Source organism: Ranitomeya imitator, chromosome 8 (genome assembly GCF_032444005.1).
Source record: "Ranitomeya imitator isolate aRanImi1 chromosome 8, aRanImi1.pri, whole genome shotgun sequence".
NCBI classification, from domain to species: Eukaryota; Metazoa; Chordata; class Amphibia; order Anura; family Dendrobatidae; genus Ranitomeya; species Ranitomeya imitator.
Window position 1 is genome coordinate 121,449,557 of NC_091289.1, and position 13,567 is coordinate 121,463,123.

The 13,567-nt window shown below is 48.9% G+C and overlaps 1 protein-coding gene across 5 annotated transcripts in view; it reads left to right on the plus strand.

Moving 5' to 3' along the window:
- Window positions 1-1,141: 1,141 nt before the first annotated feature.
- Window positions 1,142-13,567, plus strand: part of GPSM2 (G protein signaling modulator 2) — a 58,887-nt gene continuing 46,461 nt past the window's right edge. For 4 of the 5 annotated variants that reach the window (XM_069737320.1, XM_069737319.1, XM_069737317.1 and 1 more), the window contains exon 1: window positions 1,145-1,273. The gene's annotated coding sequence lies outside the window, so the exon portion shown is untranslated. Of the gene's footprint in view, window positions 1,274-13,567 lie in introns of all 5 variants that reach the window. The other variant, XM_069737318.1, reaches the window with a different exon arrangement.

Genomic DNA, 13,567 nt, shown 5'->3' on the forward strand with positions numbered 1-13,567 from the left:
TGGGGGCTGGGGCGTGCTAGAGTCCCTGTAAAAAGCCTCAGGCCATCAATCATATGGGTTTGTCCTATCCTTTCCATCAGGGGGACAGAGAGAGAAAGACATAATATCCACTACAGTTGTGAGGACCTTACAGCAGGGAGGTACTACAACACCCAGGCGCTAGAGGAAGGCTACTGATTTCCACCTGGATAAGGGGACACTGGATTTGCCTTCAGACCGGCCGGACTCTGCCTGCCCTGTGATCTGTGCTCTGGACTGTGGATGCTGAACCTTCAGTAAAAAGGTAAAGAGACTGCATCCTTGTGTCCTCGTTCTTCACTGCGCCTCTCACCATCTACACTTTGGGGAGCCCTGGGGACACACTTCACCTGTGGGAAGGTATACCATCTAGCTGCCATCACATCACCCCAGCAAAGCACCGTTGGTCACCCTCACCGAATACCACAGGTGGCGTCACAAACATTTCCACTTTAAAGAAATTTTCCCTTTTATCAACGGACGCCCCTAGGGCCACGGACCGGGTCAGCCACCGTGACATCCCCCTTGAGAACCGAAGGGCCCGGCGCAGAGTACCCCACTGCCCTAAGGGGGGCGCTCCAGGTGCTCAGAGGAGATTAGGGCTGGGAGAACGGTCAGAACAGGATGACTGTACAAACCAAGCACAGCCGCTCCGTGCTCCAAGGCGGGGCCGGTCATTTATAGACACCCTCCCCCCTGCTTGGTGACATGTGCAGCAAATCTGCAATAATACTGTGCTCAGCAGAAGAGTCCCCGGAATCAGTCTGCACCGCGGTATCCTGCTGCAGTATGGACTATGACCGGCCGACGTGTCCGGACCGCCCGGCACCGGAGCGCCGACCTCCAGAGTCCAGACCGGAGCACCAGCACTACCGGCGCCCTCCAATCACAGCGCAGAACTCTTCCCCGCACCCTGTGATTGGCTGGAACAAATGTCGCGCCCTCTTCACGCTTTCTCACGGTGAGGCGGTTGTTGCTGTTTAAATGCTGTGTGAAGGGGTGTGGCCTATGCGGTGGGCGTGGCTTTGACAGAGAGGGTGGTGGGGGCACGAGTACGGTAGCGGAGAGGACGGGACCGTGTGGTGAGGAGGGGACCGTGTGGTGAGGACCGTGAGGTGCGGAGGGGACCGTGTGGTGAGGAGGTGACCGGGCGGAGGGGACCGTGTGGTGAGGAGGTGACCGGGCGGAGGGGACCGTGTGGTGAGGACCGTGAGGTGCGGAGGGGACCGTGTGGTGAGGAGGTGACCGGGCGGAGGTGAGTGCTGACCGCAGGGACAAACTTCTCACAAAGTTCCAGCTTGTTCTGTCAGACTGTTGTGTAGTGTTGGGGGCGGGCGGTGTGGCCCCTCCATGCCAGGGACGAGGCGGAGCCGTACTCCTCAGTGTCCGGTGTGACGGCTGAGACTGGCCGTGGTGCGAGTCCTCCACAAGCCCCCGTAGTGTAGGGCTGTGTTCTCACGGGGCGGCACGCAGGAGCCTCTGCTGTGTGTGTACATGTTCCAGCACCTGCGGTGTGACTGTGGAGGGTACGGAGGGTCGTCCTGGCTGTGGAGGGTACGGAGGGTCGTCCTGGCTGTGGAGAGTACTGAGGGTCGTCCTGGCTGTGGAGGGTACGGAGGGTCGTCCTGGCTGTGGAGAGTACTGAGGGTCGTCCTGGCTGTGGAGGGTACGGAGGGTCGTCCTGGCTGTGGAGAGTACTGAGGGTCGTCCTGGCTGTGGAGAGTACTGAGGGTCATCCTGGCTGTGGCGAGCACGGAGGGTCGTCCTGGCTGGGGAGAGCACGGAGGGTCGTCCTGGCTGTGGAGGGTACGGAGGGTCGTCCTGGCTGGGGAGAGCACGGAGGGTCGTCCTGGCTGTGGAGGGTACGGAGGGTCGTCCTGGCTGTGGCGAGCACGGAGGGTCGTCCTGGCTGGGGAGAGCACGGAGGGTCGTCCTGGCTGTGGCGAGCACGGAGGGTCGTCCTGGCTGTGGCGAGCACGGAGGGTCGTCCTGGCTGTGGAGAGCACGGAGGGTCGTCCTGGCTGTGGAGGGTACGGAGGGTCGTCCTGGCTGTGGCGAGCACGGAGGGTCATCCTGGCTGGGGAGAGCACGGAGGGTCGTCCTGGCTGTGGCGAGCACGGAGGGTCATCCTGGCTGTGGAGAGTACTGAGGGTCGTCCTGGCTGTGGCGAGCACGGAGGGTCGTCCTGGCTGGGGAGAGCACGGAGGGTCGTCCTGGCTGTGGAGGGTACGGAGGGTCGTCCTGGCTGTGGAGGGTACGGAGGGTCGTCCTGGCTGTGGCGAGCACGGAGGGTCGTCCTGGCTGTGGAGGGTACGGAGGGTCGTCCTGGCTGTGGAGGGTACGGAGGGTCGTCCTGGCTGTGGAGAGTACTGAGGGTCGTCCTGGCTGTGGCGAGCACGGAGGGTCGTCCTGGCTGTGGCGAGCACGGAGGGTCGTCCTGGCTGGGGAGAGCACGGAGGGTCGTCCTGGCTGTGGAGAGTACTGAGGGTCGTCCTGGCTGTGGCGAGCACGGAGGGTCGTCCTGGCTGTGGCGAGCACGGAGGGTCGTCCTGGCTGGGGAGAGCACGGAGGGTCGTCCTGGCTGTGGCGAGCACGGAGGGTCGTCCTGGCTGTGGAGGGTACGGAGGGTCGTCCTGGCTGTGGAGAGCACGGAGGGTCGTCCTGGCTGTGGAGGGTACGGAGGGTCGTCCTGGCTGTGGCGAGCACGGAGGGTCGTCCTGGCTGGGGAGAGCACGGAGGGTCGTCCTGGCTGTGGAGAGTACTGAGGGTCGTCCTGGCTGTGGCGAGCACGGAGGGTCGTCCTGGCTGTGGCGAGCACGGAGGGTCGTCCTGGCTGGGGAGAGCACGGAGGGTCGTCCTGGCTGTGGCGAGCACGGAGGGTCGTCCTGGCTGTGGAGGGTACGGAGGGTCGTCCTGGCTGTGGCGAGCACGGAGGGTCGTCCTGGCTGTGGCGAGCACGGAGGGTCGTCCTGGCTGTGGAGGGTACGGAGGGTCGTCCTGGCTGTGGCGAGCACGGAGGGTCGTCCTGGCTGTGCGGAGGACATTGGGGGTCTACAATCTGCAGCTAAACCTGCTGTGACTAGTTTTTTCTTCTATAGATGTTATTGCAGGGATGTACATTGTGCTCAGGGCTATACGATACATAAGGCCATGTGCACTTGTTGCGGATTTGACGCTGCGGATTCGCAGCTGTTTTCCATGCATTGTACAGTACCATGTAAACCTATGGAAAACTAAATCCGCAGTGCACATGCTGCGGAAAACTCCAATCAGAAATGCTGCGTTTTATTTTCCGCATCATGTCAATTCTTTGTGCGGATTCTGCAGTGTTTTACACCTGCTCCATAATTGGACTACGCAGGTGTAAACGCAGGCGAAATCCACATAAAAACCGCACAAAATCCACAGCGAATCCACGCAGAAAAATCCGCAATGGAATCCACAATGTGTGCACATACCCTATCACTCCCCTGTTCTGGTGATCAGCGGGGCCGTCTGCACCAATTACACCTGGCGGAGGTGGCCTGTGACTGACAGAACCTTGAGGCTATGTGCACACATTGCGGATTTACTGTGCAGCGTTTTTTTTCCCCACAGAAACGCTGCAGATCTGCAAGCGATTTACAGTACAATGTAAATCAATGGCAAAAAAAATGCTGTGCTGAAAAATCTGCATGGAAAACGCAGCGGATTCAACAAAAGGACTTGTTTTTGCAGATCTGCTGCGTTTCTGCACCCATTCCATAATAGAAATCTGCAGGGGCAAAAAAAAGGAAGAAATCTGCACAAAAATCTTCAATGTGTGCATATACCATTGCAGACAAAGTCTGAGAACTGTCCAGCAGCTGTGACGTCCGTCCCGCACCCACAGTGACACATTGTCCACACGTCACACACAGCAATCACACAGCGGCTTGGTTTTTCAGTCTGCCTTTGCTTTTAGTAGCCCTGTCACCACCTCTTGATACTATGTGCACTTAGTAATTGTCATACAGAAGTGTCAAGAACAGGTGAATGTTCAGTGGCAGGTAAGGCTACTTTCACACTAGCGTCGGTACTTTCACACTAGCGTCGGTACAGGGCCGTCGCGCTGCGTCGGCCCGACATACCGACGCATACTGTGCAAGCGCTGCACAACGGGGGCAGCGGATGCATTTTTCTAGCGCATCTGCTGCCCCATTGTGAGTTGTGGGGAGGTGGGGGTGGAATTCCGGCAACGCATGTGCGGTCGGAAATGGCGGACACAACGCAGCAAAAAACGTTACATGTAACGTTTTTTGCTGCCGACAGTCCGCCACAACACGGCGCAACCGTCGCACGCTTGTGGCAAAGCGATGCGTCGCTAATGTTAGTCAATGGAGAAAAAACGCATCCTGCAAGCAATTTTGCAGGATACGTTTTTTCTCCTAAACGATGCATTGTGACGTGCAGTGCACGACGCTAGTGTGAAAGTAGCCTAAGTGTGTGCACCCTGCTCAAAAGTAGTGTTATTGGGAACAGTTAAAGGGAACCTGTCAGCAGATTTTGCCGTTATAAGATGTGGCCACTGCCTTTCAGGGCTGATATACAGAATTCAATAACAGGGCAGATAAGTTACGCAGGAACCTGGGAATCTGTGAAGCAAGCAGGAGGGCGGCATCACAAGAAGATGGGAGGACCCGGACCTGTGACATCCGTCGGACCAGACCGCCCCCCAGGGTGACTACAGGTCCTTCTCAAAAAATTAGCATATAGTGTTAAATTTCATTATTTACCATAATGTAATGATTACAATTAAACTTTCATATATTATAGATTCATTATCCACCAACTGAAATTTGTCAGGTCTTTTATTGTTTTAATACTGATGATTTTGGCATACAACTCCTGATAACCCAAAAAACCTGTCTCAATAAATTAGCATATTTCACCCATCCAATCAAATAAAAGTGTTTTTTAATAACAAACAAAAAAACCAACAAATAATAATGTTCAGTTATGCACTCAATACTTGGTCGGGAATCCTTTGGCAGAAATGACTGCTTCAATGCGGCGTGGCATGGAGGCAATCAGCCTGTGACACTGCTGAGATGTTATGGAGGCCCAGGATGCTTCAATAGCGGCCTTAAGCTCATCCAGAGTGTTGGGTCTTGCGTCTCTCAACTTTCTCTTCACAATATCCCACAGATTCTCTATGGGGTTCAGGTCAGGAGAGTTGGCAGGCCAATTGAGCACAGTAATACCATGGTCAGTAAACCATTTACCAGTGGTTTTGGCACTGTGAGCAGGTGCCAGGTCGTGCTGAAAAATGAAATCTTCATCTCCATAAAGCATTTCAGCCGATGGAAGCATGAAGTGCTCCAAAATCTCCTGATAGCTAGCTGCATTGACCCTGCCCTTGATGAAACACAGTGGACCAACACCAGCAGCTGACATGGCACCCCACACCATCACTGACTGTGGGTACTTGACACTGGACTTCAGGCATTTTGGCATTTCCTTCTCCCCAGTCTTCCTCCAGACTCTGGCACCTTGATTTCCGAATGACATGCAAAATTTGCTTTCATCAGAAAAAAGTACTTGGGACCACTTAGCAACAGTCCAGTGCTGCTTCTCTGTAGCCCAGGTCAGGCGCCTCTGCCGCTGTTTATGGTTCAAAAGTGGCTTTACCTGGGGAATGCGGCACCTGTAGCCCATTTCCTGCACACGCCTGTGCACGGTGGCTCTGGATGTTTCCACACCAGACTCAGTCCACTGCTTCCTCAGGTTCCCCAAGGTCTGGAATCGGTCCTTCTCCACAATCTTCCTCAGGGTCCGGTCTCCTCTTCTCGTTGTACAGCGTTTTCTGCCACATTGTTTCCTTCCAACAGACTTACCATTGAGGTGCCTTGATACAGCACTCTGGGAACAGCCTATTTGTTGAGAAATTTCTTTCTGGGTCTTACCCTCTTGCTTGAGGGTGTCAATGATGGCCTTCTTGACATCTGTCAGGTCGCTAGTCTTACCCATGATGGGGGTTTTGAGTAATGAACCAGGCAGGGAGTTTATAAAAGCCTCAGGTATCTTTTGCATGTGTTTAGAGTTAATTAGTTGATTCAGAAGATTAGGGTAATAGGTCGTTTAGAGAACCTTTTCTTGATATGCTAATTTATTGAGACAGGTTTTTTGGGTTATCAGGAGTTGTATGCCAAAATCATCAGTATTAAAACAATAAAAGACCTGACAAATTTCAGTTGGTGGATAATGAATCTATAATCTATGAAAGTTTAATTGTAATCATTACATTATGGTAAATAATGAAATTTAACACTATATGCTAATTTTTTGAGAAGGACCTGTATAATACAACTTATTTTTCTTATCTTGCAGGCCGGATCGGGGGATTATATATAGCATTATAGAAAACTGTAAATAAGCCATGAAAGGCGGTGGCCGCATCTTATAGCTGCCAAAACTACTGACAGGTTCCCTTTAAAGGGAACCTGTCACCCCCGGGACGTTTTTCAGCTGTTACTATGGGCATACAGGTAATTGAAGTGTTCATCCAGTCTTCCCTCTCTGCCTCAGTTTCTGTCTCGATGTGGACTTTTTATTTCATTATGCTAAAGATTTCTCCCATGCATCGGGGCGTGTGAAGCCAGGAAGAAATCCTGCCTCCGCTCTTCATTATACCATCACTCTGACCTGTGGTGTGCAGTTGTGGCACTTGAATCCTGCGCATGCGCTCTGCACTTCGACAGTCTGTACCTCTTCCTTCTTTCTATGGTCCAGGTCTTGTGCGTCGGCACACAAGAATTCTGAATACACTGACCATAGCGGAAAGGAAGAGGTACAGATTGTTGCCCGAGTGTCAAGCACCATAACTGCATATCACAGGTCAGAGTGACGGGCATGGGAGGGGGTGTTTCGTCCAGGCACCGCACTCCTCGGAGCATGGAAGACATCATTAGCATAATAAAATAAAGTTATTTCTCCACATCTAGGTCGTAGTTATGAGGCACACAGGCAAGACTAGATTTACATTTCTACTACCTGTATGCCCATAATAGCTGAAAAGTGTCCCAGGGTGACATTCCCTTTAAACAAGTTGAATGGCATGATCTCTAAAAGGCATAAAGTTAAAGATGACACATTTCCTTTGTATTTTAGGCAAACAAATTATATATAAATGTATATATTTTCATCTTTTACATTTTAAAAATTACAAAAAGGAAAATAGAGTGATGGAAAAGTTTGGGCATCCTGCTTGGTTAGTACCTAGTAGCACATTTGCAAGAATTAAAGCTTGTAAATGCAAACAAGAGTCTTTCAATTATTGTTTGAGGGAGTTTCATCATTATTCCTTGGAAATTCTTCTAGTTCTGTGAGATTCCTGGGTGCATGCATTGCTATTGAGGTCTAGCCACAGATTTTCAATGATCAGATTAGGGGACTGAGAGGGCCATTGTAAAACCTTCAGCTTACTGCTTTTGAGGCAGTCTATTGTGGATCCTCCTTTTCAGCTTCAGCTTTTTTGCAGATGGTGTTATGTTTGCATCAAGAATGTGTTGAAATTTCATTGCATCCATTTTTCCTTCTACCTGTGAAATGTTCCCCATGCTATTGGCTACCACAGAAAGCCAAAGCATGATTGATCCACCCCTATGCGTAATGGTTGTCGAGATGTTATTTTCCTGAAATTGTCCCCTTTTTTCTCCATTGTGGGAAAATAGTTCTATTTTAACCTCCTTGATGCACAGGATTTGTTTCCAAAATGCATCGGGCTTGTTTTAATATTCTGTTGCATACTTCTGATGCTGAATTTTTTGATGAGGATGTAGGAGAGGTTTTCTTCTGATGATTCTTCAATGAAGACCATATTTGTGCAGGTGTCCGAAGAGTAGAACAATGTACCGCAACTCTAGAGTCTGATAAATCTTTCTGAAGGTCTTCTGCAGTCAAGCTGGGGTTATGATTTGCCTCTTTAGCAATCCTACAAGCAGCTCTCACTGAAATTTTGCCTGGTCTCCCAGACCTTATCTTGACCTCCACTGTTCCTGTTTACTGCCTTTTCTTAATTACATTTCAAACTGAGGAAAGGGCAACTTGAAAATGCTTTCCTATCTTCTTATAGCCTTCCCCTGCTTTGTGGGCCTCCACCGTTTTCATTTTCAGAGTCCTAGGCAGCTGCTCAGAAGAACCCATGGCTGCTGGGTTTTTTTAGCACAAGGTTAGAGGAGGCTGGGTTTTTATAAGGCTGGGTAATTTACATCACCTGGCCTTTGCTAATGATCATGGTAAACAAACCATAACCCTAACAGGTTAATTAAGGTCTGAAAACTTGGTAAAGGCACCTTCACACATAACGATTTCGTTAACGATATCGTTGCAACGTCACGCTTTTTGTGACGTAGCAACAATCCCCCTAACGATATCTTTGTGTGACAGCGACCAACGATCAGGCCCCTGCTGGGAGATCATTGGTCGTGGGGAATGATCAGGACCTTTTTTTAGTCGCTGATCACCCCGCTGTCATCGTTAGATCGGCGTGTGTGACGCCGATCTAGGGATGTGTTTACCTGTAACCAGGGTAAACATCGGGTTACTAAGTGCAGGGCCACGCTTAGTAACCCGATATTTACCCTGGTTACCATTGTAAAAGTAAAAAAAAAAAACACTACATACTCACATTCCGATGTCTGTCACGTCCCCCGCCGTCAGCTTCCCGCACTGACTGTCAGCGCCGGCCGGCCGTAAAGCAGAGCACAGCGGTGACGTCACCGCTCTGCTTTACGGCCAGCGCTTACACAGTGCAGGGAAGCTGACGGCGGAGGACGTGACAGACATCGGAATGTGAGTATGTAGTGTTTTTCTTCTTTTACTTTTACAATGGTAACCAGGGTAAATATCGGGTTACTAAGCGCGGCCCTGCACTTAGTAACCCGATGTTTACCCTTGTTACCCGGGGACTTCGGCATCGTTGAAGACAGTTTCAACGATGCCGAAGTTTTTCCCCGGATCGTTGGTCGCTGGAGAGAGTTGTCTGTGTGACAGCTCCCCAGCGACCACACAACAACTTACCAACGATCACGGCCAGGTCGTATCGCTGGTCGTGATTGTTGGTAAATCGTTTAGTGTAACGGTACCTTAAAAGTTATCTAAGCATGCAAACTCCAAGGGTGCCCAAACTTTTGCATCAACCCATTTTCCTTTTTGTAATTTTTAAAATGTAAAAGATGAAAATATATACGTGTGTGTGTGTATATATTTTTTTTTAGCAAAAGAAATGTCATCTTTATTCAAAGGCCTTTTAGAGATCATTTCATTTTCACCTTTCTTAAGTGTTCAAAATAACTACATTTGACCGGGGGGAGGGGGTGCACATTTACATGCCACAATATATGGTGATAGAATGAAATCTTACAGGGGTTTTCACAGAATTGTAAATTATCCTGTATACCGTACATAGGATAGAGGATCGATACATTACTGAGGGTCCAACTTTGGGGACCTCGAATGATGCCAAGAATGGTGCTCTGCAGAGCTACAGTCATGGCCAAAAGTATTGACACCCCTGCAATTCTGTCAGATAATACTCATTTTCTTCCTGAAAATGATTGCAAACACAAATTATTTGGTATTATTATCTTCATTTAATTTGTCTTAAATGAAAAAACACAAAAGAGAATGAAGCAAAAAGCAAAACCTTGATCATTTCACACAAAACTCCAAAAATGGGCCAGACAAAAGTATTGGCACCCTCAGCCTAATACTTGGTTGCACAACCTTTAGCCAAAATAACTGCGACCAACCGCTTCCAGTAACCATCAATGAGTTTCTTACAATGCTCTGCTGGAATTTTACACCATTCTTCTTTGGCAAACTGCTCCAGGTCCCTGATATTTGAATGGTGCCTTCTCCAAACTGCCATTTTTAGATCTCTCGACAGGTGTTTTATGGGATTCAGGTCTGGACTCATTGCTGCCACCTTAGAAGTATCCAGTGCTTTCTCTCAAACCATTTTCTAGTGCTTTTTGATGTGTTTTGGGTCATTGTCCTGCTGGAAGACCCATGACCTCTGAGGGAGACCCAGCTTTCTCACACTGGGCCCTACATTATGCTGAAAAATTTGTTGGTAGTCTTCAGACGTCATAATACCATGCACACGGTCAAGCAGTCCAGTGCCAGAGGCAGCAAAGCAACCCCAAAACATAAGGGAACCTCCGCCATGTTTGACTGTAGGGACTGTGTTCTTTTTTTTGAATGCCTCTTTTTTTTTTCTCCTGTAAGCTCTATATTGATGCCTTTGCCCAAAAAGCTCTACTTTTGTCTCATCTGACCAGAGAACACTCTTCCAAAACGTTTTAGGCTTTTTCAGGTAAGTTTTGGCAAACTCCAGCCTGGCTTTTTATGTCTTGGGGTAAGAAGTGGGGTCTTCCTGGGTCTCCTACCATACAGCCCCTTTTCATTCACACGCCGACGGATAGTACGGGGTGACACTGTTGTACCCTCGGACTGCAGAGCAGCTTGAACTTGTTTGGATGTTAGTCGAGGTTCTTTATCCAACATCCGCACAATCTTGCGTTGAAATCTCTTGTCAATTTTTCTTTTCCGTCCACATCTAGGGAGGTTAGCCACAGTGCCATGGGCTTTAAACTTCTTGATGACACTGCGCACGGTAGACACAGGAACATTCAGGTCTTTGGAGATGGACTTGTAGCCTTGAGATTGCTCATGCTTCCTCACAACTTGGTTTCTCAAGTCCTCAGTCAGTTCTTTGGTCTTCTTTCTTTTCTCCATGCTCAATGTGGTACACACAAGGACACAGGACAGAGGTTGAGTCAACTTTAATCCATGTCAACTGGCTGCAAGTGTGATTTAGTTATTGCCAACACCTGTTAGGTGCCACAGGTAAGTTACAGGTGCTGATAATTACACTAATTAGAGAAGCATCACATGATTTTTCGAACAGTGCCAATACTTTTGTCCACCCCTTTTTTATGTTTGGTGTGGAATTATATCCAATTTGGCTTTAGGACAATTCTTTTTGTGTTTTTTTCATTTAGGACAAATTAAATGAAGATAATAATACCAAATAATTAGTGTTTGCAATCATTTTCAGGAAGAAAGTGAGTATTATCTGACAGAATTGCAGGGGTGTCAATACTTTTGGCCATGACTGTAAATCCTGAAAGGAGCGGAGGTGCGCACGCTCTGCTCCCCTGCTATTCATTGCCTCTAGGACTGCTGGGCACAGCAGAGTCCAGCGTTCGGCTGTCTCCAACTATGGTTGGGAGATCACTAAACCACCAGACTCTATACTACAGGTATGATTATGTAGGCGATAAGCCCCTACATACCTGTACAAATGGATTAGTTAGTGTTTTTGGGGGGGTGACAGACTCCCCTTTAAGATTTTAACATACTTGTATGAACTTACGAACCTGTAGCTGCCAAGTGTTGGGTCCTGACCGGGGAGCTGTGTTGTGACATTACCAATTAACCTTCATGGACTGGTTTAGAAGCAGAATCAGTGCAAAAAAAAATAAAGTTTATCTCCAACGTGCACCACATCCGCTCGTGCTTCAGATGTGGTCCCTGGTGATGGCGATCTCCGCTCTGCTCCTGAATGCTGCTGTCATGGACTCGTGATTGCGTGCAATGGTCGTCACTCACAGGGGCAGGAGCGAGTTGGTGGCATCTTCAGCTGGCCGGTTTCACATACTGATGGCTGATCGGTGCTCTGTCCTGGTTTTGGGGCTTGTTTTCTGGCTGTCCATTAGCGGTGTTGTGTGGAGCCTCCATTGGAGTATGTGACTGGCTCCCATAGTCCTCCCTGCAGTAATCCCCCTATGTACATTACATGCTGTATCATGCACTTCTATCCTGGCTGCTGGAAGCCTCCTGGGTGTTTAGCTTTGGTGTAATCTGTTTTTACAGGGAGTCTTTGAAGTCTACCTGTATTTTGTATGAGCTTTGTGGCTTGACGCAGGCGTCTGACAGTGACGTTCCATGCTTATAATATTGAAGACTTCTCCTTAGGACAGGGCATTACCATCACATCAGTCGCCAGGTGTAAATGATGAATAGCTGATTGGCACTGATCTGTTCCATGTGTAGTGGCTGTTACTCAATTCTGACGCTCAGTTGCTATTGAAGTGAATAAACTGAACCAATCATAAGAAAATGAACATAAGTTATATGCAAATTAGGCTGGAAGTGCCCTGGGGGGGTGTCAATGCAGGTGAATGGCTTCTTCCAAGTGCACAGGCACACCCCCTGTGCACTTCCAGCCTGATTTACATTCAGCTTCTGTTTTAGATTTTTCATGACTGGCATATCAAATCTTTGCAAAAAAGGTATTATTGGGGACAGGAGCCCAAACTGCCTAATCACTACAGGTGCCCATTAATTTATGCTTTGTAAGGCCTCTTTCACACTTAAGTTGTTTGGCGTCAGTCTAAAACCGCCATTTTCCTCTAATAACGGATCCGTCATTTTTTTTTGACGGATCCGTTATTTTCCCATAGACTTGCATTAGCGACGGATTGTGACGGATGGTCGTCCATTCCATCCGCCATGCGACGGATCCGTCAAAATTTGGCGGACGTCATCTAGACATGGACGGACATTATAACGTTTTTTTGTCAACGCCGAAATGGCAGATCGTGACGGATCCGTCGCGTCTGCCATTCCATAGAATGGCCGCCTATCGGCGACGGATCCACCGCAACCGTCATTTCGGCGGAACCGTCGCCCCAATCCGCTTTTTCAATTGCGCATGCTCAAAAAAGTAGATACTTTTCCCTGACAACCCCCAAGTAATGGATCCGTCAAAAAAACGGATCCGTTAGAACCGTTTTCTCAACAATTGTGACGGATCCGTCACTATGTCGGAAGTGACTGACGCCAAACAACTGAAGTGTGAAAGAAGCCTAAGGAGTCACAGCTAGCTTTCCTTGTCATTTCTAAGAATATTATTCCTTTGTGTTTGTAGGTCATCCATTAACCTTTAATTTTAGGCTTTTCTGAATGAACATGAGATCATCTATTATGTAAGAATAGGCTGTAACCTATAAAAGTGTATTCAGCTCTGCAGCGTCCTCATTGTGTCCTTACCCAGGAGCTTTGGGAGTGATTACTGTGGGGGCTTGTGTGGGAGGGGAGGTCTGGTCAGTCAGCTAGATGGCCAAACATGTTAGATTGTCATCACTCCATTCACACAGGGGACTTTGGCACCCTTGTGTCATAAGATCGTGGGAGCAGGTGAAGCATGGCCACCTCCGCTCCATTCATGATGGGACTGCTGGAGCTATACTGACTACACTCAGCCGTCTCCGGCACTCACATGACCTGCTCCCCATTCAGGAGGACCTCTTCAGTGCCCTATTCTTTGGATGGGTGGGGGTCCTAGCTGACAGACCCCCAGTGATTTGGAACTTATCCTCAGTTTGATACATCTTTTAACTGCTATTCCCCTCTGCCAGGATAGTATGCCAGCGCTGCTGTACATTTGTCATCATTTATGTCGTTAATTATGGTAAATTTGTGTGGCGGTATTCCCCAAGCGCCACCCAATTCAAGAAGTGGA